The sequence below is a fragment of the Bos mutus genome, chromosome 6 (genome assembly GCF_027580195.1).
Source record: "Bos mutus isolate GX-2022 chromosome 6, NWIPB_WYAK_1.1, whole genome shotgun sequence".
NCBI lineage: Eukaryota > Metazoa > Chordata > Mammalia > Artiodactyla > Bovidae > Bos > Bos mutus.
The window spans coordinates 41,457,309-41,484,283 of NC_091622.1; positions in this window are offsets into that span (position 1 = coordinate 41,457,309).

Consider the following 26,975-nt stretch of genomic DNA (forward strand, 5'->3'; position numbering starts at 1 on the left):
CATGGACTGTGTACAGTCCATGGGGTCGCAAAGAGTCAGACACGACTGAGTGACTTTCACTTTCTTTACTTTCTCCTGATTCCCATTGACAAACATTTGAATCTACTAATATGCTAACCTTTAGTAAGCAGAAAGTATACCTACTACTTTTATAATTAAGTAACAAAGGTCCGTCTAGTCAAGGCTATGGTTTTTCCAGTAGTCATGTATGGATGTGAGAGTTGGACTGTGAAGAAAGCTGAGCGCCGAAGAACTGATGCTTTTGAGCTGTGGTGTTGGAGAAGACTCTCGAGAGTCCCTTGGACTGCAAGGAGATCCAACCAGTCCATTCTGAAGGAGATCAGCCCTGGGATTTCTTTGGAAGGAATGATGCTAAAGCTGAAACTCCAGTACTTTGGCCACCTCATGGGAAGAGTTGACTCATTGGAAAAGACTCTGATGCTGGGAGGGATTGGGGGCAGGAGGAGAAGGGGACGACAGAGGATTAGATAGCTGGATGGCATCACCAACTCAATGGACGTAAGTTTGAGTGAACTCCAGGAGTTGGTGATGGACACGGAGGCCTGGTGTGCTGCAATTCATGGGGTCGCAAAGAGTCAGACACGACTGAGCAACTGAACTGAACTGAACCTTGTTCATATGATAATAAGTGCGATTAAGTAGTATGGAAACAGAAGGGAAGGGGGCAGGGCACAACCTTCAAAAGAGTAACACAGCCCAAGGACATGGACATAAACAGATTAGAACCAAATAGGTCCGATATGGTGGACTATACAGTAGACCTTGAGGCTCACCGTATGCTCATTGTTAATACATCAGCATCTAACTGGCACACCAACGTGCACCATGACAGTTCTGAGACCAAATATAAAAAGTCAAAGAGTCAGTGGTGGCCCAAATTCTGGAAATCTCTGCCTCTTCCCTAAAATAAATGGAATAATCCCTCTCATTAGCCTAGGAAATTACCAAGCCCAGAAAAACGAATGATGCCATATTTCAGGTCTCTCTCACCTTCTGAGATAGCCCACACTCTTTTCTATGGAGTGTGTTTTCTCTCTAAGTAAATTCATGTCTTAACTGTCTCTTCATCTCCACATTTGTTCACAATGAAGCAAGTATTTTAAATTCACCCAGAACAGTATATGTATTAATACTACATCTCTGAGATGTTATTGTCTCTTTTTAAAATTATTGTATAATTAATAGACCTCAAGGGGTAAGGTGCCTAAGAAGGGAAGTACTGTGCTAAGTATTTAAACAACATGGGCTTGTTTCATGCTCAACTGCCCCCAAAAGTGGGTATTACTATCTCACCTATGTAGATGAAGAAAACTGAAGCTTGGAGAGAATAATTCACCTAACATCACAAAACATTCAGATCTGGAAGGTGTAGCTTGAGAAGCTACTCAAAAAATAGAGGGCACACATCAACATGAATCAGCCATAGGCATATATATGTTCAGGCACATGTATGGCAGAAACTAACACAATACTGTAAAGTAATTATCCTCCAATTAAAAACAGAAAAGAAGAAAGAGTGACTCAGTTGTGTCCGACTCTGCAATCTCATGAACTGTAGACCATCAGGTTTCTCTGTCCATGGGATTCTCCAGGCAAGAATACAGGAGTAGGTTGCCGTTCCCTTCTCCAGGGGATCTTCCTGACCCAGGGATCGAACCCAGTTCTCCGGCATTGCAGGCAGATTCTTTACTGTCTGAGCCACCAGGGAAACACACCAATTAAAAAGAAATAAATTTTTAAAAAGCAGCAGCAGTAATGTATTTTAAAGGGGGGCAGAAAACAGTAAAAGGAATAGTTTTACAGAAACATTTACTTTTGCAAATTTTATGTTCCTATTCTTCAGTCCTATTCTTATTTGGTCTTAAATTTTCAGAGGTGGACTTAGAAGTTAGGGAATGTGTACACTTCAGGAGAAGGAGGGGAGGGGCTTTTGGAATCTGGAAGTGGGGGGATAGTTGATGGGCCGAGGAAAAGCCCCAAAGAGGAAGAAAGGCAAGAGTGCAGGAGACCAGGCAGGGGTAAAACAAAACCTGAGATAATGGCTGAGGGGCAGCCTAGAACAGTCTCTTTCAAATCGCTGAGTCCCTGACTTATAAAGGCAAAAGGCAGAGGGACTCTGAACTAGCATGGACTTTGTCAGTAGACTTTGTGAAGCTCAAGCTTTTATTGAAAGATATGGAGAACTTTTGAGCAAAAATGGAACGGGAAACCTCATTAGTGAGAGGTTTTCCCGAATAAGGGTCTGAATAACGGTTTTCCCCAATAAGAACTTCTCATCAGGAATGACCAGATACTACTGCATATGTGAGCTTCTGAGGTGCTACACTTTGCCCACAGAGTAAAAGTGAGTAATAAATAACTTGACAAAAAATTTTAGTACTTGATTTTTCCCCTGAAATTCATTTAAATTCAGTGTATTCAGAACCTTGAAATAAAAAGACTCATCTTAGACCTTATCTTCCATGCTATCTAGGTCTAAAGAATAAAATTTTAAGAGCACTAAATCGGCATCAAAAAGAGGCAAATAAGCTCTATAAAAGTGAGGACTTTTAAATAAAAAAAACTATAAAACATTTGTAAAGGTGACAGGAGATAGACTAGACTGACAAAGGTACGTTAATGAAAGAGTTTTTAAACACCCTAAATACAAAAAACCATGTGTGATGAACCACTGATCTTGTGTTCTATCTAAAAGCAAAGAATGTACTTTTTTTCTGACCGCTGCTCTGGCAGACAAATGGCCCTAATTAACTCTATGCATATTTTCATCATGGCAAATGTCACTCTGCAGTGTCACTGACTGCCTACATTTTGTATCTTTTTTTTTTTTTTTTTTTGAACTAAGTTTACTGAAAATGAGGTGTGGATCTTTTCAAGGTGTTTTTGTCTTTGCATCTGTACCTCACAAAATTCCTGGCATGTAGGAAAGTGCTTTGTATCTAACCGATTAAAAACCTTCCAACTGTCTGGTCAATGATTGACTTGAATGGAGGATGGATGAATACACAAGTGAATGGTTAAGTGGAGACTCCTTTGTTTGGAAAAAGGTACACAGGAATTATCTATTTTAATTAAAAAATATTCAAGGATAACTCACATCACCATTTGCTGGGAATACAGAAGAAGGAATTCAAACATGGGGTAAGTGAGAGACCAAGCTCGCTTTGTAAGCTTCTGTCAAGCTGAGAGTTCCTCGTTCTGTTTGCTATTTACGGAAAGAAAGAATGTGGCCTATCTGTGGGAGACGTAAGAAGATATATTTTAGGATGACAATAAGACCTACAGCAATAACAGACATTTTTTCCAAAGCACAAATAAAGCATCCTGTGCTTTCATTTGCTGACAGCATGCGGGCCAATTCTCGAGGACAAGCTACTGCGCAATATAACACTCCATTTCAACAAAAGGTGGTGGTGAAGAGTGGATGCAGAAGGTGGTGCTCAGAGGGCCACCCGGTTCTGCATACAATGCTCTTTAGCCTTGGGAGGAGCACTGCCAGAGAAGAAAGTACAGCTGAAGAAGCTCTCACTAGAGGAAAATGCCCACATCATGCTTCTCAACCATCACACGTCAACCCAACACCATGTGAGAGTCATGGACACTTGTCAGCAATTCAGCAGCTCCCCAAGTCTGACCCATTACCTCTAGAAAACTCTGAAGGAACAAATATGATTTGTTTGTAAAGAATTTCTCAATATAATGACCATCTGTGACTCTGAATTTGGCCATTTTGAATAAGCAAATAAGAAGGAAGGGAGGGAGGGAGGGAAAGACAATCCCCTTGTTTTCTTGCAGATTCAACAAATAAAAATGAGTTCTATCACTCCACACAGGATCTAGTAGATCTGGAATTTTATTGGACATATATTTTGACATATTTACCTCTCTTCCGGAACAGGAATTGTCTTTTTAATACTTTCTTCACACACCCAAATGGAATTCAAGAGCAAGTGCCATAGTGACCATGCTAAGAAACACCAAAAGTACAGATTCTTTACCTTTTCAACCTAGACGCAAGGCTGTATTTTGAAGCCTCAGACAAAAATGTAGGTGGGGAGCTAGTTCTGTATTCTATCCTCCTACAGCAAACTATTCATCAATACTGAACACAATGGAAACACTCCCTAGGAAAGCAGTACATCGTCCAGCTGTCCATTAGCTGGGGGTTGAGGCCTGATGGCAGGACATGCATCTTGTATTTTACACTCACAAGTTTTATGACCTCAGGTCATTCCCCTGCTCTGAGCACATTTCCTCCATTGTAAATGTAGGCAAAGATAAAATCTACTTTGTAGGGCTGTGAGCATTTAGGAAAGTAACTCATATAAAAGCACTCAGCCTAATACCTGCCATATAATACACACTCAACAAATGATATCACTGTCATTATTAGAAGTCTTGAATTTCTGAGGCTCTCTATGTTCTCTGTCTCACAATGAATAGCATATAAGAAAATTACCTACAGTCAGAACAACTCAAGAGCTCCTCCAAACTAATTCAAGGGCCAGTTAATTCTGCCAGGCTCTTCTCACTTTGAGATGTCATTTGGAGTCTGCTCATCTCTACATTTCATGTGTGTCATCTTCATGGAGAACCCGTCTGACCCTCCCGACCAGTCCTCTATCACGCTTCTCTGTTCAAATCTCTACCTGGCACTTTCCATTGACACTCACTTTTCTTCTCTATCATCTGCCTTCTCCAACTTTCCCCCGCTTACTCCAGGCTGTGTCCATCTCCTGCTGTTTTCCTAGTGCCTAAAAGAGTATCTGGCCTTGGTAAGTCCCAGCAATACATTGTTGAATGAGTAAGTGCTTACACAAGTATATGGTGGCTGTAGGCACTGGGTTGGCTTGGTAACAAGGGTAGACAGCAATATCTTGATAGCCTAGTCAAAAACCCACCCAGCACAGGAACAAAAGTAGGTCCATGAGAAGGGCTTAAATCACTGTCTTCCAGGTTTGTTTTAGGGACAACCAAAAGGAAAGAAATGACACAGTCTGCTTTCCCACCACAGATCTTCCTTGACTTATGATGGGGTTACACCTTGCCAAACCATCATAAGTTGAATATATCTTAAGTTGAAACTGCACTGAATACACCTAACCTACCAAATATCATGCTTCCCAGGTAGCTCAGTGGTAAAGAATCCACTTGCAATGCAGGAGACACAGGAGATGAGGATTCGATTCCTGGGTTAGGAAGATCCCCTAAGGAGAAGGAAATCGAAACCCACCCCAGTATTCTTGCCTGGAGAATCCCATGGACAGAGGAGCCTGGCAGGCTGAAGTCTATAGGGTCACAAAGAATCAGACATGACTGAAATGACTTAGCATACACACACACACACCAAACATCATAGCTTAGCTGATGCTGTTGTTTAGTTGCTAAGCCGACTCTGACGCTTTGCAACCCCTGGACTGCAGTGTGCCAGACTCCTCTATCCTTCATAATCTCCTGGAGTTTACTCAAATTAATGTCCATTGTGTCAGTGATGCCATTCAACCATCTCATCCTCTACTTGGCTGAACCTACCTTAAACATGCTCAAAACACATTAGCCTACAGTTGGGCCAAACTGGCCAAAATGAAGCCTATTTTATAATAAAATGTTGAGTATCTTGTGTAAATTACTGAATATTGCACTAAAAATGAAAAACGAAATAGCTGTATGGGTACAAAATGGTTGTAAATGTATCAATTGTCACCTTCATGATCACATGCCTGGGCGCTGCTACTCACTGCCACTGCCCAGCATCAAGAGAAAGTTTGGTATATCATTTCACTGGCCTGGGAAAAGATAAAAATTCAAAATGTGGAGTATGCTTGCAAATAAGTAGCACATTCTCATCATCATAAAGTCAAAGAATCCTAAGTGGAACCATCAAATGCCAGGGACAGTTTAGCAATACTACCTCTCTTTCAGATTCTGAAAGGTGATGCCACCACTTCAGCCACTGCCATTCCCTCTTCCCAGATCCCTTCCCCTCATATCTTCAACAGCTACCAGCTCCAGCCCATCTCTCAGGTAACCATCTCAGAGATGCTCTGCTGACTGCAGTACCGTATCCTCCCTACCTCTACTGTTATCTCCTAACTTAGCTACTTGATTGGGTCCTTCATGTCACTTGTCACAATGTGTAATTATTTAATACATTTACTTGGATTCTATTTTGTCCATTAAAATATACACTCCATGAAAGACCAATTTTTTGTTGTTGTTGTTCTTTGGAACTGCATTTTCAGCACCTTATACAATTCCTGGCATATAACTTGAGTTTGATAAATAAGCATCAAGGCAAAAGAAAAGAAAAGGATCCAGAAGCAGAAGGAAGGAATATCTCATTTTTAAAAAGTCTTTCCAAATTCCAGACAACATTCTTCGATTGAGCAGCTACTGTTGACTACAGGAAGAGAAGCTAGCACTAGTCTCACCATGAAGACAAATACAGATACCATGTTTAGTAAGTGCTTAACATTTTGCTTCACTGTTACTGCAGAACCCTAAAAGAAACAGTTCATTTCTTGACGGAGGATCTATATAGCTCTTTGTCATCAGATGAGGAACTACAGGAAATGGCAATGAATCACCTGCCCACCAACTTCTTTTTCTCATTTTCTTGCCACTGGCTTCATTCACCCGCTTTCAGAGCCTTAAGTCAATCAAACTTTCATAACCAAATCTCTCCTTAACAAATGCAAGACTCACTTCCCACCAAACAACCTAATTTAGCACAAATTTTAAATTTCAAGGGAAATTTGAACATGCTTCACTTTAAATGTCAGGACTGGATATTCAGATGGAATAATTACAGGAGAGGAAACATTTCCTTCCAATAAAAAAGGATTGCTAGTTTGTACAAAGTACTAAGGATATTACGTTTTAAATGCACCTGCTTCTGTATATTGCTAATGGGAATCTTTGAGCATCAGCAGAGAGCATGCCCCTGTGTCCTGATTGCCACCAAGTTGGGAACACTGGCACTAAAATTCAAAGGACAAACATCACCTCTTAAAACGTAGATCCATCAACTTGTACCTTCTAATATGCCACCAGCAGTTGTTACTCACTTTCATAATAACCTAGAATCCCTTTTCCACATGATTCTAATGGTACAGAACCTGCCTGCCAATGCAGAAGAAACATGGGTTCGATCCCTGGGTTGGGAAGATCCCCTGGAGGAGGGCATGGCAACCCACTCTGGTATTCTTGCCTGGATAATCCCATGAACAGAGGAGCCTGGAGGGCTACAGTCCATGAGGTCACATAGAGTCAGACACAACGGAAGTGATTTCACACAGACAGGCAGACACACAGACACCCTTCCCCTTGTTTATGAGGCCAATGGATTCTTACCATCTCATTCTCTGCTTGGCTGAGCCTACCTTAAACATGCTCAGAACACTTACATTAGCCTATACAAGTAAGCAGCTCTTAAGTACACACCATTCTGTATAGCTTAGGAATGAGCAAGGTTCTGACAGCTTTATAAACAGTGTTTTTATAAATAGTTTGGAAATTCTATTAAAACATACTATGATTTTCCAGGTTTGATGTTGGGAGTCTGATAACTGTAACTGCGAAAAGCTATGCTGGACTATATGAGACTGAGGTTAAGCTCTAAAGATGCCAGAAAACAAACAAAAGGCACATCTTCAGAAATCATTTGTTCACAACACAAAAATTCTCACACAATACCCCATTTTCTCTCCAAACCCATTTTAAGTCTCTCTAATCATATAAGGGAAGGTTTATCAGTGAGTTACTAAAATGTACTTAACATCCCTCATCAACATTTATTCCTCATGTGTTCTTACAAAAGGAGCAAGTTGTGGGTTTTCTGCCAGAGTCAGAGAGAGATAACCAACTTCCTGGGTGGGGGAATAAAATCTAAATAAAGCGTAGATCAAAATTGTGAATATGTAATTCATGAATCCAAAGGTTTTTCACACTGAAAAAATTTATCATGATTTTTGTGTCTTATGAAGAGAAGTCGTGTTTACTAGCTTCAAATGTCTCTAAAGACTTATTAAAATATCAGATACTCAAAGTAAATGTATCCAATACCTGCGATACTCAGGGCACAAAAGAAATGCTATATTTAGTTATTTCCTTGTGTCCTTTTTATCTTTTGTCTCACATTTACAGTGTTCATTATGCTAGGACAGTAAGGCATGTATAATGGTTGTTTTAGCTTTCTAGGGTGTCAGTGCTCAAATGCTTATGTCTTGGAGATGCACAAACAAGCAAGTTTGAAGATGAGAAGACTGAAGGAAGTCACACAGTAAAGAAGTACGCTGAAAGCCCTCGTCTTAATCAAAGATGTTCCAAATAGCAAGTTTTTGACATAATTGTCAGTTTCAGGACAAAGTCTAAGTAAAACATTTTTTTTTCAAAAGGGAAAACTGACTTTCCTGTGTAATATATAGACTCTTGAGACAAAATACATAGGAAATACTTTTTTTAAGGTAGGTGATAATTGCCTGGGGATGGGATTTTACTGTAAAAAGATGCCACAAAGAGATTTTAAATGTTGACTTGCCCCACAACCCTGTTTACATTGCTAAATTGTTTCAGACACATAGACTTATGAAAGAAAATGAATCTTCTCTCTTTAGCGATTACTATGCTTAAGGAAATTATGCTAAACTCATTTGCATGTAGATGATTCAGTCCTTTGAATAACGATTTCCTTAACCAACACAGTTATTATTATAGATGAGGTTATATAATGGAAAAGCTCAAGAGGTTGTAACCAACTTTGATGTATTCTAACCCATAAAGAAAATGTTGCTGATGACTGAAACCAGTTGATTTTCCTGAACTGTTGTGGTGTTTACAGAAGAGTCTTGGCAATTACTTTCTAACTTTCATATGTAAACTTCAGACAGTTACAAAAAACTTATAACTCCCTGTCTAGTGTTTTGTTATTAGTTGTTCAGTCATGATAGTTCATATTTGTGTAGCCCTTACTATGTGCCAGGTACTGTTCAAACTGATTCATTCTCATGATTCATGCTCATTTCAGTGTCATATTCTACAGCTTATCTAGTATTATGTATGAATATTATCATCACTTTGCAGAGTAGTGCAATAGTTAAAACTAAGGCAGAGAGTTTTAAGGAAGAGTTCTTAAAGGAAGAGCTTTAAGGAAGCTCTATAAGTCAGTAAAAACAAGACTGGGAGCTGACTGTGGCTCAGATCATGAACTCCTTATTGCCGAATTCAGACTTAAACTGAAGTAGGCAAAACCATTCAGGTATGACATAAATCAAATCCCTTATGAATATGCAGTGGAAGTGACAAATAGATTCAAGGGATTAAATCTGATAGAGTGTGTGAAGCAGAGAAGGCAATGGCACCTCACTCCAGTACTCTTGCCTGGAAAACCCCATGGATGGAGGAGCCTGGTAGGCTGCAGTCCATGGGGTCGCGAAGAGTCAGACATGACTGAAGCAATTTAGCAGCAGCAGCAGCAAAGTATATGAAGAGCTATGGATGGAGGTTCGTGACACTGTACAGAGGGAGTGATCAAGACCATCCCCAAGAAAAAGAAATGCAAAAAGGCAAAATGGTTGTCTGGGAAGGCCTTACAAATAGCTGTGAATAGAAGAGAAGCTAAAGGCAAAGGAGAAAAGGAAAGATATACCCATTTGAATGCAGAGTTCCGAAGAATAGCAAGGAGAGATTTAAAAAAGCCTTTCTCAGTGATCAGTGCAAAGAAATAGAGGAAAACAATAGGCTGAGAAAGACTAGAGACCTCTTCAAGAAAATCAGAGGTACCAAGGGAACATTTCATGCAAAGATGGGCACAATAAAGAATAGAAATGGTATGGACCTAACAGAAGCAAAAGATATTAAGAAGAGGTGGCAAGAATACACAGAAGAAGTATACAAAAAAGATCTTCATGACCCAGATAATTGCGATGCTTTGATAACTCATCTAGAGCCAGACATCCTAGAATGTGAAGTCAAGTGGGCCTTAGAAAGCATCACTATGAACAAAAGCTAGTGGAGGTGATGGAATTCCAGTGGAGCTATTTCAAATCCTGAAAGATGATGCTGTGAAAGTGCTGCACTCGATATGCCAGCAAATTTGGAAAACTCAGCAGTGGCCACAGGACTGGAAAAGGTCACTTTCCATTCCATTCCCAAAAAAAGGCAGTGCCAAAGAATGCTCAAACTACCGCACAATTGCACTCATCTCACACGCTAGCAAAGTAATGCTCAAAATCCTCCAAGACAGTCTTCAACAGTACATGAACCATGAACTTCCAGATGTTCAAGCTGGATTTTGAAAAGGCAGAAGAATCATAGATCAAATTTTCAACATCCATTGGCCCATCAAAAAAGCAAGAGACTCCCAGAAAAACATCTATTTCTGCTTTATTGACTACACTAAAGCATTTGACTGTGTGGACCACAACAAACTGTGGAAAATTCTTCAAGAGATGGGAATACCAGACCATGTGACCTGCCTCCTGAGAAATCTGTATGCAGGTCAAGAAGCAACAGTTAGAACCAGACGTGGAACAACAGACTGGTTCCAAATAGGAAAAGGAGTATGTCAAGGATGTATATTGCCACCCTGCTTATTTAACTTATACACAGGGTACATCATGTGAAATTGCAGGCTGTATACAGTACAAACTAGAATCAAGATTGCCGGGAGAAATATCAATAACCTCAGATATGCAGATGACATCACCCTTATGGCAGAAAGCGAAGAAGAACTAAAGGGCCTCTTGATGAAAGTGAAAGAGGAGAGTGAAAAAGTTGACTTAAAGCTCAACGTTAAGAAATCTAAGATCATGGCATCCGGTCCTATTACTTCGTGGCAAGTAGATGGGGAAGCAATGGAAATAGTGAAAGACTTTATTTTTTCGGGCTCCAAAATCACTGCAGAAGGTAAATGTAGTCATGAAATTAAAAGATGCTTGCTCCTTGGAAGAAAAGCTATGACCCACATAGACAGCATATTAAAAAGCAGAGACATTACTTTGCCAGCAAAGGTCCATCTAGTCAAGGCTATGGTTTTTCCAGTAGTCATGTATGGATGTGAGAGTTGAACTATAAAAAAAGCTGAGCACCGAGGAATTGATGCTTTTGAACTGTGGTAATGGAAAAGACTCTTGAGAGTCCCATGGACTTCAAGGAGATCCAACCAGTCCATTCTAAAGAAGATCAGCCCTGGGTGTTCTTTGGAAGGACTGATGCTAAAGCTGAAACTCCAATACTTTGACCACCTGATGTGAAGAACTGACTCATTGGAAAAGACCGTCATGCTGGGCAAGATTGAAGGCAGGAGGAGAAGGGGACAGCAGAGGATGAGATGGTTGGATGGCATCACTGACTCAATGGACATGAGTTTGAGCAAGCTCCGGGAGTTGATGATAGACAGGGAAATCTGGTGTGCTGCAGTCCATGGAGTCGCAAAGAGTTGGACACGACTGAGTGATTGAACTGAACTGAAGGCAGAGAGAGGCTAAGTGACTTATCCAAGGTCTCCACTGATAATAAGAGCTGGAGCTGAGACTCAAAAACCAAGTGGCCTGTCTCCATAATCTTTGCTCTTAACTCCACTATATTAAATCAACTTGGAACAAGGATAAATTGAAGATAAGTTTAACACTCTGACTCATACACAGAATAAGTTAAAGAGGGGAAAATCTGGTGTGGGCCAGAATAATTAGGAATATTTTCTGTGGTATTTTATGCAAAGTGTGTTGGATAATTTCTAACTTTTAACAAAAATAGGACTGTTGACTAAATACTTACTCCTTCTATCTAGACTCATAGGAAGCAGTTACAATAAACATGATTGGAAATTTCAAGTCCACATTTCCATAATAACTTTGCACCCATAGCCTATGAGCCCAAGGAGGAGAAGGAGATAAAAGGAAATTAGAAAGGTACAGAAGATTTCTTGAAAGGGCCATGACACATAATGGTTATTAACAGCCACTCTCATCAATGACTGCTTATTTTCCCCCTCAGGCTCAGTTATGTCAGAAGTAGTTCATTATATGCTCTTCCCTTTGCTACTTGCACATTTTATACACTGTGTTCCATTCGCCAGCCACACTATTTTAACTATCCAGCACCTACCAAAGGGCTCAGAGCTGGTCTAGAGCTTTTTTCTCTGTGGTTCATGTTAACTGTTCAAGGCTTTGCCTCCCAATTTCTGATCTGAAACCTCTTTCTCTTGTGAGTCTGTCTAGTCTCCTGGACTTTGGTTTCATATTCAATCTGGTCCCTTATTTCCAGTCAAATGGATCACCTGTCCAGTTCTGTTCTTTACCATTGCTACTAATAACTACTTGTGAGCATCATGCTAGATACTCATTTACGTCAAATGCTGATCAACTATGTAAATTACAAACTATTTTCCCTGCTGTCCTAATGGAGAGGGAAGGCTAGAGAAGGTTTCTCTTGGGAAGTGGTATTTATGCTAAGAATTTAAGTGTATGAAGTATTTCAACTTGTAAAGATCACAGACAAACTATACCAGGAAGAGAGCACAGCAGACACAAATGTCTTTAAGTAGGAAAAACCCTGGTATTTTTAGTAAGCTAATGTGGCTATCAAACAATATCTGAAGAGCAGAGTGGCGAGGTATCTCAAGATGAAGGACATATGGGGCCATGCAGGCCAAGTAGGATCAAATAGTGCCAACTTTGTACTTCCTCCATCAAGCCAGGTACACAGTAAAGTCATAGATCATGTTTTGTCTATGTGGGCTCCCAGAACCCAGCATATCTGTTGACCTTTAGCATCACTTTGAATATTGGTTTTGAAGTTGCTATCGGTACTAGTGATGAAATTGCTGGTGGTGTTAGGTGCTGAATTGTTAGGGGTGCTGAATTGTTAGTATTTGTGGTGCAATTGGTCATGCCATCCATGGTGGAACTGTCGGCACTTTTGTTAGAATTGCCAATGGTGTTGATGATGGTATTCAGACTCACTATGCTAGAAGCACAGTGAATGTCTATTGATGATCACTTCCTAAATGAAGGCCTGTATCCATTTGCTGTATGTGACAGTACCTACCATTCAGAAGCAATAAATAGCTAACGTTGAAGCCTAGACCAGGAGATAAAAAGCAATTAAAAAAGTTCAGCTGGTATTATTAATATGCTTGATCAGATGGAGACCTGAGGATTCAGACAAAGCTGAATTTAAATATAATTTATGTTCCTTAATGATAACATCCTTAACATAATTCTTTCTGCACTTCTATAATATGCTCTGACTCTTTTGCAAATACAGCCTAAACCTACCTGAATCCCCTACCTGTGATGCTGTTACCTGAGAAGGTTCTCCCTACCAGGAATAGATTTGGAGAACATAAAGACAGATTTTATAGTTTTGTTAGTAATTCAGCATTCATACAGAAGGGAATAGGGGCCAGAGAGAATGGAGCATCCTCTTTCACTCAAATATTATCCCCCAACCAGCAGGACTTATATAAATCATAAGTTCCCTTAAAAATTTATAAGATACCTCCTACCAAATATTATTTTAGGGATAAATAAGACATAGTCCCTGACCTTTAGCAGCTATTAATAAGACCACTTATTCAGCACCAAATATTTGTATTAACTTCATGGTATCTATTATATTATTTAAGCTAATGGAAATATTATACCAATTTCATACCTGAGAAAACTAAGGCCTAGAGAAGCAACCACTTGTCCTATTGAAAAACCCATGCACTTGTTATTAATCAACCTCACCTCCCTTCCCACTCCATGGATAAAGACACGAGGAAATACTTACTCTGACTTAATGATATCAGTGAACCTTAAAGCTAAGGATCTAGGGTCCATGCAACAGAATCATAGCGAAGTCCCATAGCATCCTGAGGATTCACAGAAAAGCATCCCAGATAATCAAACACCTGAAGGAGGGACACTGATGCTGTAACAGAAACTATATGAACACACTCTTTGAGCAGGTTGACATACTCTGACCAGTGGTATCTGGTAGAATGGTGCTGGGACCTAAGGGGGTTAGTAAATCTATGCAAGTACACACAGTCAAGCAATGGTTACTTGGTGAGTAATCAATTAATTACTCATATTACTCATTTTGTGTTTCCTTATAACATTGTGTTCAAAAAAAATTTTAAACAAAACTCTGTATCAAAATAAGATAAAACCATTTGCTTAGATATGCCTATGATGGTCTATGCCCTGAACAATCAGAAAGTTGTCCCTTGAATCAAGATACTATCCTTTGAAATAAATCTGGAATTAATAGACATGCTATGTCTTAGAGTAAATTAATTTGCCTCTTTCTTGTTTCAGAGAAGTTTTGATTAATGAAGTTAGGAGTGGTGGTAAGGATTATAATAACTAAAAGAAAAGAAAGGTTTGGAAGGGAAAAGCTAGAGGTGATTTCTGCCAACTTACAATTGAAAAATTATAATTTGAAAGCGTAGGATTTTCCTAGGTACATACCCAATAAAAATGTGTATCTGTTCACCAAAGATGTGCACTAGAATGTTGAGAGTTCTGCTGGACTCAGATAAAAACTGAAACTATGGAAATTTCCACCAGTACTAGAATGATTATGTCATATATTCACACAAAGAAACACTATAACCAATGAGGATAAATTCATCATTGCTGTACAATACAACATGGATCAGTCTCACATATGTGATGATCCTTAAAAGCAGGCTTACACAACTGAGTCTATAATGGGTGATCCTATTCATCGAAATCATGCGACAGTAGATGAATCCCACCAATGTTGTTTGAAGTCAGCATAGTAACTGCTCTCATGAGGGTAATTAGTGATTGGAGGAGAACAGAGGAGGGCATTTGTGTGGCTGGCTACACAGATGCGCTCAGTGTGAGAAAATTCACTGGGCTGTACGCTAATGGCATTGCCATTTTTTCCTGTATGTATATTATGGCCCCCAAATAAGTCAAAAAGTAAAAGAGCCAGTGATTTTTTATCAGAAGCCTAGACTTAAAGTTAGGATGTACATTATTAGGTCATCATTTAACCTCTCTTAAAGCTTGAATTCTTTGTCTATAACATAGCACTGATGTCCATCATACCAGATTAAGTGAGATTAAAAAATTGTGACATGCTTTGTAAATTATAAAGTTCTGTACAGCTGTCAACTATGTAAGCTAGTAGCTTGCAACCCTCGCTGTGCATGATATTCACTTGAGGAGCTTAATGAGGACAGCAAAACAGATGCCCTAGTCTCACCACCACCCTACAGATTTTGATTCACTAGGTGTGGAGAAGGGCCAGTGAATCTCTAGTATCAGAGGATCCCCAAGTGACAATGGTTTGGGACCATCAATTTGGAAAATATCTCCTTGTTTCAAACTTTAATATGCATATCATTTCAGGCTCATTTCTGGGATCCGTGCTATCCATCTACATTTTGCCAATCACAAGTCATGCAGACACAATGAATTTCCAGAAAGTCCAAAGCAGTAGGATAACAAATATCTGCAGAGTATGAAAGGGCATTGATCAGCCAAAAGGTATCTGCAGGTCCATATCGCCAAAGCTATGGTTTTTCCAGTAGTCATGTACAGATGTGAGGGCTGGACCATAAAAAAGACTGAATGCCAAAGAACTGATGCTTTAGAATTGTGGTTCTGGAGAAAATTCTCAAGAGTCCCTTGGAAAGCAAACAGATCAAACCAGTCATCCTACAGGAAATCAACCCTGAATATTCATTGGAAGGGCTGACACTGAAGCTCCAATACTTTGGCCACCTGATGAGAAGAGCCGAGCTGACTCATCAGAAAAGACGCCAACGCAGGGAAAGATTGAGACAGGAGGAGAAGGGGACAACAGAGGATGAGATGGTTGGATGCCATCACTGACTCAGTACACATGAGTTTGAGCAAACTCTGGGATATGGTCAAGAAGAGGGAAGCCTTGTGTGCTGCAGTCCAAGGGGTCACCAAGAGTCAGACACAACTTAGTGAGTGAACAACAACAACAACAAAATTAAAACAAGTACCCTGAAGCAAAATTTTTCACTTGTGAAAAATTCACAAATGATTATAAGGGCAGAACATTTTCCTAGTAATATACGAAGTCAAAATATATGCCATTGCATATCTATGCCAGAAATCAAGATCTAATTTATGCTTTGTTTTTGTTTTTCCTCCACTTAGGAAATGAAAACCAGATTTTGAAACAGTTTTTGATATTTCTTTTGATGTACTTTTTGTGTCATTAATAGTATATTGTTTCAACACCAGGCTTCTATAGACTTTAAAATCGCTAGACTTCAAGAAGTACATGGGCTTCCCTCATAGTTCAGTTGGTAAAGAATCTGCCTGCAATGCAGGTGACCTGGGTTCGATTCCTGGGTTGGGAAGATCCCCTGGAGAAGGAAATGGCAACCCACTCCAGAATTCTTGCCTGAAGAATCCCCATGGACAGAGGAGCCTGGCAGGCTATAGTCCATGGGGTTGCAAGAGTTGGACACGACTTAGCGACTAAAGATAGAGAAGAAATAGATAACTTCCCACCAAAGAGTAAAATTAATAAAAATCAGAATTTTTTTTGAGGCTTCTGAGTCTCTATGACATTCATATTGCTTCATTTCTCTTCCCCTAATTTCTAATTTTCTCCTTAGATAAAGTCATTACACACAAGAAAGGGTTCGTTGCAAAGCAATCCAACATTTGCATGTCGCTGATGTATGTGTTGTCCTAACACAAGGCACTGAATAAATAACTACTGAATTTAACAGATTAGTCATTTTGAGACTAGATCATATTCTCTAGCCAAAGACAAGACCATAGATTTTATGTGGTCTAGTTGTTAAAACGCAGTTAAAACTAACAACTCTTCATTGAATCTATAAAACTATATTTGCATGCAACTTTTATAGGCCAACATATAGTGCTGCAGTAGATTACATCTGAATTGAATTTTTAATGCTGCTGTGTGCATATTAAATGCTACCTTTACTTCCTGTTTAGGATTCTGCTTAGCATTATTCATAGCCTGAAAAGAAGTTATTCTAGTAGCATCCTACACTTCTGTCATGTATATGTCTGGAAGAATTTGTCAACTAGGAGACCATTTGAGTTAAAAAAAAAAAAAAAAGACAATGAACAGCCACTTACATTAAGGCAACTTCTTAGAAACTTGCTTAGCTTTTTTTCTTAGAAACTTGTTTCAATTTAATTAGGTGTAGGTTATCAATTCCCAGCTACCTTGAAGAATAAAGCACCACAAAGATAACAGGTACATCACTTGTAACTAAGATTATCTGAAGAAAAATACAAATTATAAAGAAGTATCTGAGTAACAATATTGGGATAATGTGGAACTTTTCATTTTCAGCCAGTGTTGTCATCAAAGACATAATGTGGAGAATTATAGAACATTCAACAGTGAACATTAAAAATTCATATTCTGATTAGTACTACTTTATCACTGATAAATAATTTAAATGGAAGTTTGGTGCTACCTTGTTACTTAACATTGTTAAGATACCGCACTTCCAACCAAGGTTGTTTTAGGTGCTTTTTACTTTCAAAGAAAACTTTAATTTGTTCCTTTTACATGGTGTAGGGTTGAAATCCTACAACTTCTCTGAGTTAACTGTCTTCATATTTTAGTATTCAACTTCTTCCCTAAATGGTGCTCCTTAAAGGCATCTGAGGAGCACCATTTACTGCATCTACGTCTATCCTTTCTGTAGAGTTGGTCTCCATTCTCCATAGCTCATATTTGCAGCTGCCTCTCACTGTCTGCTGTCCTCTAATCCAAGATTTCTTATCTCGTCTCTCTTCTTCCCCTGACATTCTCCCCTGTTTTCTATGTGAGTAGAGGGTCATTTCCATTTACTATGGACACTACCTTTTTCCCCAATTCTAAACTAGAAAGTGAGTGGTTGGAGAATTTTATGGAACATCTTTGATGTCTTATTAGACGTAACAGGCCTTGTATTTTTTGTTTCTGTCTTGGTGGCAGGATAACCTCGACTGAGCAAAACCTAGGAAGATGAGGTCACCTTCAGTCAAACTGGGACAGCTGCCTGATTTCAACATACATTTCTTTTTCTTTTGGTATGTGATAAGGAGAGAGGATAAAACTCTTGTGCAATGAACAACAGAGTTGCCTTCAGAACCATTTCCTCAGCACAGCATGGTGGTGAAAGCATGCCCACTAAAAATACACTCTGTAAATCCAAACCCCAGTTCTACTGTTTATTAACTATGTAATCAGGGCAACCTCTCTTCTCAGTATCAGGAATGACAATAATTGTATTTCATAGGATCACTTGGGAATTAAGTTCATACATTTACAACACTTAAGATAGGGTCCAGCATAACATAAATGCTCAAATGTCAAATTATTATTAATGTCTTTTGGATTTCATTAGGCTGGTGAGAGTCTTGATGGTGATGCAATCATGATGGCGAGAAACATGATAAGAAGGAAGTGACCACTCTATACCTTTCATGATTAGAAAGAAACTAATTAGAAAGTGCTCCATTATGGAAAATATGAAAGTTTCTCCGAAAAATTAAAATTAGATCCACCACGTGATCCACAATTCCAATGATGAATATACACCCAAAGGAAATGCAAACGGGATACCAAAGAGATATATGCACTCCCATGTTTACTGCAGCATTACTCACAAACAGCCAAGATATGGAAACAACCGAATATCCATCAATGGATGAATGAATAAAGAAGATGTGGCATATACGTATACAATAGGCTATTATTCAGCCATGAAAGGTAAGAACATCCTGCCATCTGTACCAACGTGGATGGACCTTGAAGAAAAGGTGAGTCAGACAGAAAAAGACAAACACTGTATTCTACCACCTCTGCGCAGAATCTAAAAAAGCCAAACTTGTAAAAACAGAGTAAAATGGTGGTTACCAGGGGCTAGAATTGTATGATTCTGTTCAAAGTTATAAACTTGAAATGAGTAGTTAGTCCTGCAGATCTAATACACAGTATAGTGAAATTTACAAGGTTGTATTATAATCAATAACCTCAGATATGCAGATGACACCACCCTTATGGCAGAAAGTGAAGAGGAACTAAAAAGCCTCTTGATGAAAGTGAAAGTGGAGAGTGGAAAAGTTGGCTTAAAGCTCAACATTCAGAAAACGAAGATCATGGCATCTGGTCCCATCACTTCATGGGAAATAGATGGGGAAACAGTGGAAACAGTGTCAGACTTTATTTTTCTGGGCTCCAAAATCACTGCAGATGGTGATTGCAGCCATGAAATTAAAAGACGCTTACTCCTTGGAAGGAAAGTTATGACCAACCTAGACAGCATATTTAAAAGCAGAGACATTACTTTGCCAACAAAGGTTCGTCTAGTCAAGGCTATGGTTTTTCCTGTGGTCATGTATGGATGTGAGAGTTGGACTGTGAAGAAGGCTGAGCACCAAAGAATTGAAGCTTTTGAACTGTGGTGTTGGACTGCAAGGAGATCCAACCAGTCCATTCTGAAGGAGATCAGCCCTGGGATTTCTTTGGAAGGAATGATGCTAAAGCTGAAACTCCAGTACTTTGGCCACCTCATGCAAAGGGTTGACTCATTGGAAAAGACTCTAACGCTGGGAGGGATTGGGGGCAGGAGGAGAAGAGGACGAGAGGATGAGATGGCTGGATGGCATCACTGACTCGATGGACGTGAGTCTCAGTGAACTCTGGGAGTTGGTGATGGACAGGGAGGCCTGGCGTGCTGCGATTCATGGGGTCGCAAAGAGTCAGACACGACTGAGCAATTGATCTGATCTGATCTGATTATAATCATGAAAACTGCTGAGATACTACATCTTAATCATTCTAACCACTCAAAAGAAAGGATAGTTAAGTGACATGACAGAGGTGCTAATTATCATTGCAACAGCAATCATAATATATAAATGTGTCAAATTAGTTCATTGCAAAGCTTAAATTTACACAATGTTGTATGTCAAATACATTTCAACGAAAAAAATGAGCAAGGAAAAAAGAGGAAGTGGCCCATAAAACCTGCCCTCTGATGTTTTATCAGAGGGAGGAGAGCTGTCCAGACTGTATTGGTGAAGCTTTACCAACTCCACCAATAATCCAGGCCTCTGCTGCTGCTGCTAAGTCACTTCAGTCGTGTTCAACTCTGTGCGACACCATAGATGGCAGCCCACCAGGCTGCCCCGTCCCTGATTCTCCAGGCAAGAGTACTGGAGTGGGCTGCCATTGCCTTCTCCAATCCAGGGCTCTACATGTCTTCAAACAAGTCTGCTGAACTCTTGACACAGATTGTCTCATTTCTTCCTTATAACTCTTCTACAAAATAAAGGCTATAACTTTCTCTATTTTACATATAAGCATTTACTATTTGCCTGGCATTTAAAACCACAGACAAAAATGATCCAGACAGACACAGTTGTTACCTTCCTAGAATCAACATTATTATGGAGAGAATAGACAATTAACTCTAAATAACAACACAATTTGTTTACAACTGTGATACATGCTTGAAAGAAGAGCGCAAGGTGCTACAGTTCACATCCTATGGGGATCTGGGTCTAGGGATTCAGATGAGAATAAGTATATGCATCCATACAGGTGATGCTGGGAGAAGTCCAAAAAAAGAACTTGTGTTTGCAACAAACTTGGAGTAGGAGGTAGCATGCCCATTATAGGATATAAAAGAAGACCTGGCTTAATGAAAGACAGAGAGAGAAGAGGAGAATGGCAGAGGTTGCTGTGAGTGAGGTCAACTGGGGCTGAGTAATGTGAAGCCTCATGACCATGTAAAAATATTTTAAACTTCATTCATTAAAATAACGGGGAAACCATTGAAATATTTTAATCATGGAAATGGCATGTTCATATTTGTTTACACCTTGGTTGTAGTATATCTATATCAATAAATTGAACCATGCCTTTCTCTCCTGCATTTAACTCTTCAGCCTCTCTTCTGTGAAATTTTTTGTACAAAGCTTTATATAAAAGATTTTTTAAATCTATGCTTTATCTTTAAAGTAACAGAATAGTATGCCTTTCAGCCACATTTCATTTTTAAGAGGATATTTACAATCCTCAAGGTAAGTCAGTAAAGGTAGTGACTATAGACATAGGGATTTGGGAATAAAAAGAGATTTTTTCCCTTCTGCCAACATTCCAATATTCCAGGAATTTTGATAAGACAGCAAAATAATAGCATATCTTTAAAAGCCAGGTTCTAATTTATATACCAACTTAATTGGCCAGGAGATCTTCGACTTCACTTTCTTCTAGCCCAAGTGTCAAACTTTTTTTCTTGCTCTAAAAATCCTCAAACAGTAAACAGATTTATATAACACAAAGAAGTTCTTAAAACTTTATCCTAATCATAATTCAGGGTTATTTTAACTCATTTAAAAATAAGTTCTAGGCAACATGCTGCAGTGTGAAATATGAAAGTGAAAAAGACACATTTTCTGTCTTTTAGAGTTTGGAGGGCAAGAACATTTTTAACAAACAATAACAAAAAAGAGAAACCATGAAGGTGCTACAATGGAAACTATATAGAACTTCTAATAATCAAGCAAAAACATTCAGAATTTTGTTAAGATTGGGAATATATATTTCAGTTACTCTGTCCCATAAGCTAAAACCTATTTAAACAATACTTGATTATTAATCATTTGACTGTTCTTCTAACAGCAATAGCTTTTTTAAATAGTGGGAAAATATGAAGCTGATATTTCAAACACTAAAACATAAGTTGTGGCCAAGATGGTAGTGTAGAAAGACTCTGAGCTCATGGGCACAACAAAACTCCAACTATTTACAGAGCAACTCTCTACAATGACAATTTGAAGACTAGCAGAAGAGATTTTACACAGCTAAAGTAAAAGAAAAAGAAGAAATCACAAGGAGAGAGGAGGAGGTGTACAGACATAGTTAAGACCTATACCCTTGTGTTAGCAACCCACAAACAGAGGGATAATCATAACTACGCTCCCCAAAGAGCAAGGGGTCTGAGCTCCACATCATGCTCCCCAGCCTGAGGAGGTCCTGCACTTGGAACATTAGCTCCCAGAAGTCTGACACTGGAGGCCAGTGAGACTTGCATACAAGACAGCAAGGGGGCTATAAGAAATGAATACTCTGCTTTTAAAGGGCATGTGCAAAACACACACTCCAAGTCTCAGTAGGCAGTAATTGGAATGAAGCCTGGGTTAGAGCCACTTGCTAACCTTGGAGCACCTCTTGGAAAAGGAGGAGGCAACTGGGACTCTCACTGACTGTAGCCATTTGGAGTCCTCTGTCTAACCTATAAGCCCCAGGGACTTACCAACCATAAGTTGACCAGCGCCAGTCCCAGGACCCCCAAGATCCCACAACCAGCCACTCTGGGACAGAGCCCCACACACCACTGGACTGGTACCAGCACCAGGATTCCCCAGGCCATGCAGCAAGCCATATTAGGACTCAGACCCAACCAGCAGATCAGCAACCACCAAACAAAACAGGGTTTGGCAGCTAACCAGGACAGGGGTCAGCCTCACCCACTGGCACACTCATAGTCGTTGGCCATGCAACAACAGAAGGGCCCATGCAGTCCAATAGGGGGTACCCCTAGAGCATATACAGCTAGTTACCAGAGGGGAGTATACTGTAGAGCCTCATAGGACATCTCCTACATAGGCATTTTCTAAGATTGTGAAAAGTAACCAACAAACTAATACACTGAAATAACCACAGAGAATGAGGTAAAATGAGACAGAGAAACGTTCCTAAACGAAGGAACAAGAAAAAGCAACCTTACACCTAAAACAACTGGTTTGGTTGCTTGCTTTTTGATGCATTCCTTCCTTGTATTCAGGTGATGTTGGCCTCAGAGAATGAGGCCAACACCAGTCTGATAGCAAAAACAGACCAAGACACCACAAAAAAGAAATTACAGGTCAATATCACTGATTGAACATAGATACCAAACGCTCAACAAAATATTAGCAAACTAAATTCAACAATACATGAAAAGGATCAGACATCATGATCAAGCAGGATTTAACATTGGGATGCAAGGATAGTTCAACATGCACAAGTGAATCGATATTCACATCAATAAATTGGGGAAAAAAATCATATGATTACCTCAACAGATGCAGAAAAAGCTTTAGAAATATTCCATAACATTTTATGGAAAACCTGAGTGAACTCTGTGTCCAATCAATGAAAATCCTCAACAAGGTAGGTATAGAGGGGACATATCTCAACATAATGAAGGCCATATATGACAACATATAGCAAACATCATATTCAACACTGAAAAGCTGCAAGTATTTGAATAGGAACAAGACAAGGATGCCCATGCTTATTACTTTCCTACAACACTGTATTGCAAGTCCTAGCCATAGCAATCAAGCAACAAGATAAAACAACCTTAAACAGGTAGGAAGAATAAAAACTGACATTGACTGCAGATGACATGATATCAAACATAGAAAATCCTAAAGTCGCCACCAAAAAACTAATAGAACTCATAAATAAATTTACTAAAGTTGAAGGATACAAAATTAATATACAGAATCTGTGGTGTTTCTATATACTAAAAATGAACTAGCAGAAAGAGAAATTAAGAAAATAATCCCATTTACTTAGCATCAAAAAATAAAATATATAGGAATAAATCTAACCAAGGAGGTAAAAGATATACTCAGAAAACTTTAAGATGCTGATAAAAAAATGTGAAAACACACAGAAGTGGAAAGATATACTATGCTTCTGCATTCAAAGAATTAATAATTTTTGAATGACCATACTACCCAAAGAAATATACAGATTAAATGTAATCCCTATCAAAATACAATGGCATTTTTCACAAATCTAGAATAATTCCAAAATCTGAAAGGAAACATAAAAGAATCTGAAAAGCCGAAACAATCTTGGGGGAAAAAAAAAATGAACAACTAACACTTTCACTTTCAACCAATGACAAAGGAGGTAAGAATACATAATGGGGAAAAGACTCCCTCATCAATAAATGGTGCTGGAGAAAATAGACAGCTACTGCAAAAGAATCCTACTGAACTATTTCTAACACCATCTACAAAAATAAATTCTATAAAAGTAAACTCAAAATGGACTGAAGACATATATAAGATCTGAAACCATAAAACTCTAAGAAAACAGGCAGTAGGATCGTCATCAGCTTTACGAATATTTGTTTTGATATGTCTCCTCAGGCAAGGGCAACAAAAGCAAAAACAAATGGGATTTATTATTCACCAAAATGAAAATGTTGTTTACAGTGAAGGTAATTATCAACAAAACTAAAAAACAACTATGGAATGGGAGAAGGTATTTTCAAGCAATATATTCATAAGGGGTGGGCTTCCCAGGTGGTACAGTGGTAAAGAACCCATCTGCCAATGCAGAAGACATAAGGGGCATGAGTTCCATCCCTGGGTCGGGAAGATCCCCCGGAGGAGGAAATGGCAACCCACTCTAGTATGCTTGCCTGGACAATCCCACGGAGAGAAGGGCCTGATGGGCTACAGCCCATTTGCAAAGAAAGAGTCGAACCCAGCTGAGCAACTGAGTACAAATACACAATGTCTAAAATAGCAAAGGACTCCTACAACTCAACATCAATTAAACAAACAATCCACATAAAAAATGGGCAGGGGCTGAACAGACATTTTCCCAGAGACACACTGATGGCCAGTAGTGATATGAAAAGATGTCCAGTGTTACTAACCATAAGGGAAATGTAAGTCAAAACCAAAATCAGATACCACCTTATATCTCTCAGAATGGCTGTCATCAAAATTATAACAAGTAACATTGTTGGTGAGGATGGGTATTATTCTGTTTGTGGGGATGTAAACTGTAAAATTTCTGAGGAAAACAGTATGGCGGTTCCTCAGAAATTTTTAAGTAGAACTGCCATGAAGTGAATTGGAATGTTAGTCAGTCCAGTCATGCCTGACTCTTTGCAACCCCATGGACTGCAGCCCACCAGGCTCCTTCGTCCATGAGATTTTCCAGTCAAGGATACTGAATTGGGTTGCCTTTTCCTTCTCCAGGGGATCTTCCTGACCCAGAGATCAAACCAGGGTTTCCTGCACTGCAGGCAGATTCTTCACTGACTGAGCTGTGATGGAACCCTGCTACGAGGGAGGAACTGCCAAATACTGTCATAAGATTCAGCAAGTCTACCTCTTGAATATTTATCCAAAGAAAACAAAAACACTAATTTGAAAAGACATATGTACTCCAGTGTTCACTGTAGATAAGATATGGAAGCAATCTAAGTGTCCATTGACAGATGAATGGATAAAGAAGATGTGGTGTACACAAACACACAGCCATAAAATAATGAAATCTTGCCGTTGTGACAACATGGATGGATCTAGAGGCTATGATGCTAAATCAGTCAGAGAAAGACAAATACCACAGGATCTCACTTACATGTGGAATCTAAAAACGAAAACAGACTCAGAGATGCAGAGGACAAACAGGTAGTACAAAAAGTGTGGTTGGGGAGGAGGAGGTTCCAGGTAAAAAGGTGGAGGGTGAAACAGATGTATGGGATTAAGAATACAAACTTTCAGTTAAATAAAAAAAAGTCACGGGGAAGTAATATGTAGTGTAAGAAATATGGTTAGTAAGATCACAATAAGTTTGTATGGGAACAGAAAGCTACTAGACTTACCATGTGATCATTTCATAATGTATGCAATATCAAATCATTAGGTAGTATATGTGAAACTAACATAACATTGCTGCTGCTGCTGCTGCTGCTAAGTCGCTTCAGTAGTGTCCAACTCTGTGGGACCCCATAGACGGCAGCCCACCAGGCTCCCCCGTCCCTGGGATTCTCCAGGCAAGAACACTGGAATGGGCTGCAATTTCCTTCTCCAATGCATGAAAGTGAAAAGGGAAAGTGAAGTCGCTCAGTCGTGTCCAACTCTTAGTGACCCCGTGGACTGCAGCCCACCAGGCTCCTCCGTCCATGGGATTCTCCAAGCAAGAGTACTGGAGTGGGGTGCCATTGCCTTCTCTGAACATAACATTGAGTGCATGCTAAATTGCTTCAGTTGTGTCCAACTCTTTGCGACCCTATGGACCACAGTCCACCAGGCTTCTCTGTCCATCTTGCCTGGATTCTTCAGGCAAGAATAGTGGAGTAGGTTGCTATGCCCACCTCCAAGGGATTTTCCTGTCCCAGAGACTGAACCCACGTCTCTCATTTCTTCTGCATTGGTAGCCAATTTCTTTACCACTAGTGCCACCTCATCAACTATTTCAATAAAAATTAAAAAGTCAGTAATTCTGATCGTTTCTGAAAATTTGAGTTCAGAACATTAACAAAGGGAATTTGCTGACAGATCTTGAAGATAAACCAGAATGAAAAGTAATTAGAAAAATCAGAAGCACCTCAACATAAAGGCAATAGTATAACAGAAAATCAGACTAGGGCTATTATAAACCTACTGAGAGTTTATAGAGTTAGCTTGGTTGGCTGATTCATTTCCTGAATGAATAACACTCACCTTTGCCTTTACTTTAGCCAAGTAAGAGGCTTTCTCTCCTGGCTCCCCTTAATGAGAAAGCAATGCCAATCCATGAAGCTGGAGTGGATTTGGCACCTTATAGGTTTTGTGAGAAGAGTCACAAAAGCCATCAAGAGACTGAGCAAGAATTTTGCACACTTGACTCACCAACTGCATTTCATTATGTCATTCTTCAAATTTTCTATAACTGTATTTTAATACACTTATAATAATTGCATCTTAAGGTTAGATTTTTGATCCAAAATTTAGTTCCCAGAAATACACTGTTACTGTAGCCATAATCTATACTTTCCTAAATAATTCCAAAATCGTCCTTCTCAGTGAACCTATTTTTTTTCTGTGTTTTTATTTTCTATGTTCTCTACTGTATGTGCTTCCAGTCAGTAGATGCTTCATATTCAGATCCACTTAAGAAAATATTGAGTG